The sequence below is a fragment of the Oryctolagus cuniculus genome, chromosome X (assembly GCF_964237555.1).
Source record: "Oryctolagus cuniculus chromosome X, mOryCun1.1, whole genome shotgun sequence".
NCBI lineage: Eukaryota > Metazoa > Chordata > Mammalia > Lagomorpha > Leporidae > Oryctolagus > Oryctolagus cuniculus.
In genome coordinates, this window is record NC_091453.1 from 57,026,196 (window position 1) to 57,032,504 (window position 6,309).

The window sequence follows — 6,309 nt, forward strand, 5'->3', positions numbered from 1 at the left end:
TTACCTTTTGTGGAGAGGATGGTTTTGGTTATTACAGCTGTAAAGTAAGGATTTTCTTCTTCTACCCAGATCTTATCTGTAGAAAAGAAACTCTACCTTGAACAAAGTGCACTGAAAATACTGGTGCCTTAATTGCCATTGTTTGATTTGTTTATAAAGTGGAAGTTTGGCACCTGGGAAAGAAGGTTACAAGTACAAGAAACTAAAGCTTTTTCCCTCTGCTGAGTATTCATTTCCAAACACAGTATTATCACTCAGAGTAAAGCACACCACTATCCCTTTCCCTAGCTCTAGGTCATGACTTGTAGAATTTGCCCAGAAATGAAGCGAAATACACAGCAGACCCATAGAATGGCAGATGTCCTAAACAGCACTCTGGCCTCAGAATCAGCCCTTAAGGCATGCGGATCCAGCTGAAGAGCCCATGAGAGTATTTCAGACATGAAAAGCCAAGACACTCTGTCAAAAAAAAAAAAAAAAAAAAAAAAAAAAAACCCTAAATGAAAGATCTCCACGAGTGAGATCCCAGTGGAAAGAACGGGTCATCAAAGAAGGAGGTACCTTTCTCTGAAGGGAGGAGAGAACTTCCACTTTGACCATGGCCTTGTCTAAATACGATCAGAGTCGGTGAACTCAGGGGGCTTCCATAGCCTTGGCAACTCATGACAAGAGCCTAGGGTGATTACTGATGCCATAAACAAGAGTGTCAATTTGTTAAGTCAAAAACAGGAGTCACTGTGCACTTACTCCTCATGTAGGATCTCTGTCCTTAGTGTGCTGTACATTGAGATTTAATGCTATAACTAGTACTCAAACAGTATTTTTCACTTTATGTTTCTGTGTGGGAGCAAACTGTTGAAATCTTTACTTAATGTATGCTAAACTGATCTTCTGTATATAAAGAGAATCGAAAATGAATCTTGATGTGAATGGAAGGGGAGAGGGAGTGGGAAAGGGGAGGGTTGCAGGTGGGAGGGAAGTTATGGGGGGGGAAGCCATTGTAATCCATAAGCTGTACTTTGGAAATTTATATTCATTAAATAAAAGTTAAAAAAAAAAAAAGAATTTGCCCAGAAGTAAAGACGACTATAAAACCGAGAGCCCTAAAGTTCTTTGCAAGAGAACCAACTTCATTTGCAAGGGTGTGAGAAGTTCAAGCCTAAGAGAACTCTCAAAAACAAGGGGGAAGGGGATTGTGGTAAAAGGCAATTGACAGGAGACTGGTGCATTCATTAGTGATATAGGCTAAATTCTAGGCCAGATTGTTAATTAAAGAAAACCAGAGAAAGTTACAACGAAGAGCCTTCACAGGGTCAGAATCAATCTCAATATTGACTTCAAAAACAATCTTTTTAAGGAGTCTGAATTTAATTGGATCAGTCAGTGGAGCAATGAATGCTCCAGGGCTTCACTGAAAACAATAGAGAAATCAGCTAGCAATTAGTGGAACTTAACAGCTGGGTATCCTCAGAAAGGAAAAGTGTCTTACCAAGACCATTCTTATCCCAAAGTGACTGTGTACATATCTGAGCCTGCATTTCTAGTTCAACACTGAGGGGAGAAATAGACTTCACTAAAGCGATTCAGCCCATCATTAACTAAGCAAATATTAAAATAACAATAGTAATTCCTGGAAGTAGGTTGAGATCACTACCCCGAGTTTCCAAAGTACTCTATGCGTGATGTAGAGTTTTCTATAAACACGAGAACAAAACTGGAAAATCTCACCCAAATATTGGCGTGGGGGTGGGAGTGGGGGTGGGGGAACCAGGGATAGAAATTTCTTGTGAGAGTAATGAGATGGGACATTAAGCACACAATCATACAGATATTGGGAGCATCCGAAGGAGAAGAGAAAAGGCAGAAAAGGTATTTGAAGAAATAAGGCTAAAACTTCCATATTTTGATGGAAAATTTAAATCTACACATTCTGAAAACCCAACAGATTCTAACTGAGCTACATACAAAGATTACACAGAAACATCATAGTAAAAATTCATGCAGCCAAAGAAAAATTGTTGAAAGCAATGAGAGAAAAAATATTCTTCATTTACAAGGGAGTGCCAATAATATGAGAGCATTTCCAATAGTTCATGGAAGGGGAGGATATTTGACAGAGCATTTAAGACATTACTTAGTATGCCTGTGTCCCAAATTGCAGTACTCGGGTTTGAGTCTTAGCTCTGCTTTCAATTCCGGTTTCCTACTAATGTACAGACCGGGAGGCAGCAGATGATGGCCCTAGTACTCAACTCCTTGCCATCCTCATGGCAGACCTGGATTGAGTTCTGGGCTCCTGACTTTAGTCTGGCCCAACCCCAGCTATTTTCGGCTTTTGGGTAGTGAACCAGCAGGTGGGAAACTTATCTGTCTCTCTGCCCTTCAAATAAAAAACAAAAATAAATTATTTTTTTAAATTTATGAAAAATTGAATACATTTATTCTAATACAAAAATTTGAAATCCATGCATATGATGGGTTTTCAAAAAGTTTGTAAAAATACATATTATGAAAAAACTATGCTGTTTTTCATAATGAGTTTGCCTCCAGAAAACAGATGTCATAAAAACCACCATTAAAATCAAAGGCAAATTGGGAAAGGAAAAGACTCAAATCAACACCATCGTCATTGGACATGTAAATTTAGGAAAGCCCATAGTACTGGCTGTCTTTTCTACAAATGTGATGGCATCAAAAAAAGAAATATTGAGAAGTTTGAGGAAGTTGCTGAGGTGGAAAAGGGCTCCTTCAACTATGCCTGGGTCTAGGATAAAGTAAAAAACTGAATATGAGGGCGGGTGCTGTGGCATAGTGGGTAAAGCCACCGCCTCTGGTGCCAGCATCCCATATGAGCACCGGTTCGAATCCCGACTGCTGCTTTTCTGATCCAGCTCTCCACTATAGCCTGGGAAATCGGTAGAAAATGACCCAAGTGCTTGGACCCCTGCACCCATGTGGGAGACCCAGAAGAAGTTCCTGGCTCCTGGTTTCAGATCGGCTCAGCCCTGGCCATTGCGGCCATCTGGGGAGTAAACCAGCAGGTGGAAGATCTTCATCTTCTCTCCCTCTCTGCGTCTGCCTCTTTCAAATAAATAAATAAATCTTAAAAAAAAAAAAAGCTGAATGTGAGGGTAGTATCCCCACCATCTCGCCATGGAAATTTGAGCAAGCAAGCATATGTGACTATTACTGATGCCCCAGGTCATACAGACTTTATCAAAAACATGAGTACAAGCACATATCTCAGGCTGACTGTGCTGTCCTGATTGTCACTGCTGGTGTCAAGGAATTCGAGGCAGGAAATCTCCAGGAATGGACAAACCCACGAGCAAGCCCTTTTTGCTTACACACTGAGTGTAAACAAAATGGATTCCACCAAACCACCCTACAGCCAGAAGAGATATGAGGAAATCATTAAGAAAATCAGCACCTACATTAAGAGAACTGGCTACAACCCCAACACTGTAGCATTTCTGCCAATTTCTGGCTGGAATTGTGATCACATGCTGGAGCCAAGTGCTAATATGCCTTGGCACAAGGGATGGAAAGTCACCCACAAAGATGGCCATGCCAGAGGAACCACAGTGCTTGAAGCCCTGTATTGCATCCTCTCACCAGCTCAACTAATAGACAAGCCTTTGTGTCTCCCTTTACAGGATGTTCACACAATTGGTGGTGTTGCTACTCTTCCTGTGGGCTGGGTGGAGACTGGCCTTCTGAAACCTGACATCGTGGTAACCTTTGCTCCAGTAATATCACAAGTGAAGTCTGTTGAAATGTACCACGAAGCACTGAGTGAAGCTCTTCCTGGGGACAGCGTGGATTTCAAAGGCAAGAACATGTATGTCAAAGATTCGTGGTAGCACTGCTGGTGACAGCAAAAATGACTCATCAATAGACGCTGCTGGCTCCACTGCTCAGGTGATTAAGCTGAACCATCCAGTCGAAATCAGTGCTGGCCAGGCCCCAATAGGCAACTGTCACACAGATCACATTGCTTGCAAGTTTGGTGAACTGAAAAACTATTGATTGTCCTTTTGTTAGAAGCTGGCCTTAAATTCTTGTAATCTGTTGATGCAACCATAATTAGTGAGGTTCCTGGCAAGCCAATGCATGTTAAGAGCTTCTTTGATTCTCCTCCTCTGGGTCGTGTTGCTGTTTGCAATATGAGACAGTTGCTGTGAGTGTCATCAAAAGCAGTGGTTAAGAAAGCTGCTGGAGCTGGCAAGGTCACCAAGTCTGCCCAGAAAGCTAAATGAGGATTATCCAACACCTGCCACCCAAGTCTTACTCTGATAGAAGGAAGGTCTCAGAACTGCTGTCTCAGTTGCCCATTGAAGTTTTAATAGTAAAAGACCAGTTAATGATAACAATGCTGCATAAAATTTTCCGAAAGGAGAACGTTTTGTGGATCATTTTTTGTGCGTGTATCTATGTGTACATATAATATGGAAATTTTTGTTATCAGTTTCTAAAATCACTACTTTTTAATGGAAAAAAAACTTAAACTTAACCAAAAATCTACCACAGAATTGTGAAACGCAATAAAATAAACCTTAATGAGAAAAACAAAAGAGAAAAAGTTACACATGGATGTCAACCTTTTATTGTATCCAAGCAAGCTTCTGTTTAGTCTAAATGTTTGCTTATTTATTTTCATTTTTATATAAAGGAAAGAAAGAAACAGAGACAGAAAAAGATCTCTAATGCACTGGTTCACTACCCAAATATGCATGATAGCCAGGAGTGGGCCAGGCAAAACCCAGGAGCCCAGAACTGAACCCAGGTCTCCCATGTGGGTGGCAGGGAGTCATCACCTGCTGCCTCCTAGAGTATGCATTATCAGGAAGCTAGATTTGGTGATGGATCTAGATTTGAACCCAGGAACTCCAAAATAGGATGCAGGAATTTTAAATGGGATCTTAACTATTAGGCCAAATGCCTGTCCCATGAACTTTAAATATTTTTAAGATTTGAGAAGCAGAGAGACACAGAACGAGAGAAAGCTAGAGAGAAGGGAGGGAAGGAGGGAGGGAAGGGGAGAGAGAGAGAGAAGGAAATGTCATCTTCTCATATGCTGGTTTACTCCCCAAATGATTACAATAGCTGGGACTATGGCTGGGATGAAGCTAGAAGCCAGGAACTCGATCAAGGTCTCTGCATGTGTGGAAAGAACCTGTTTACTTGAACAGTCACCGTTGCCTCCCAGCATCTGCATTAGCAGGAACCTAGAATTAGGAACCAGAGGCCAAGGCAGGTATGAAATCCAAGCACTGTAATGTGGAACATGGGCATCTTAACTGCTAGTATATATGCCCATCTCTTCTTTTCTCATTAATAATAAATCACTATCAAAACAATGGAGAGGGACCCAGCACTGTGGCATAGAGGGTAAGGTCACCACCTGCTGTGCCTGCATCCCATTTGGGTGCCGGTTCAAGATACCCCAGCTGCTCCTCTTCCAATCCAGCTCTCTGCTATGGTCTGGGAAAGCAGTAGAAGATGGCCCAAGTCCTTGGGCCCCTGCACCCACATGGGAGACCCAGAGGAGGCTCCTGGCCCCTGGCTTCAGATCGGCACAGCTCCAACCATTGCAGTCAATTGGGAAGTGAAACAATGGATGGGACACCTCTCTCTCTGTCTTTCCTTCTCTCTCTGTGTAACTCTGACTTTCAAATACATAAACAAATCTTTAATAAAAAACAATGGAGACCATAATGCAGTGAAATCCATATTTAAGGTTCTCTTAGAGAAAAATTGCTAACTAAAAATGCTGTATCTAGCAGAAATAGCCTTCAGCAGTGATGAAATAGACAATCCTAGAGAAATAAGCAGTGACAGAATTCATTGCAAGCAAAACAGCTTTATGAAAAATACTAAAAGAAATTCCTCAGATATGTAATTTTATTTTGAGGGTGATAGCAAATAAGTATATAATATATTTGCTAATAATAGTACAGAGCAGGTAGGCTGTATTAGACTATATTATTGACACCATATGGTATTTAAAATCTACTGGAAAAAATGATAAGAGCAACAAATGACAAATGCTTTAAAAATCTTCAATGTAATAAAAATTACTTTCTCCAACCACAATGGAATGAAATTAGAAACCAATCACAGAAAGAAGTTTGGGGTATTATCAAATATTTGGAAATTAAATAACATACTTCCATATAACTGATGCCTCAAAAAATCACAAGGAAAGTTAGAAAATTCTTTAGATAAACAAGAATGAGACAAAAATTCTAAAATTTATGTGATGTAGCTAAAGCAGTGCAGAGTGAAATGAATAGCAGAAAATGTCTA

The 6,309-nt window shown here is 40.6% G+C and overlaps 1 pseudogene; it reads left to right on the forward strand.

Moving 5' to 3' along the window:
* The first annotated feature begins 3,365 nt into the window (after window positions 1–3,365).
* On the forward strand, window positions 3,366–4,259 carry LOC100338846 (elongation factor 1-alpha 1-like; annotated as a pseudogene).
* Window positions 4,260–6,309: the final 2,050 nt, after the last annotated feature.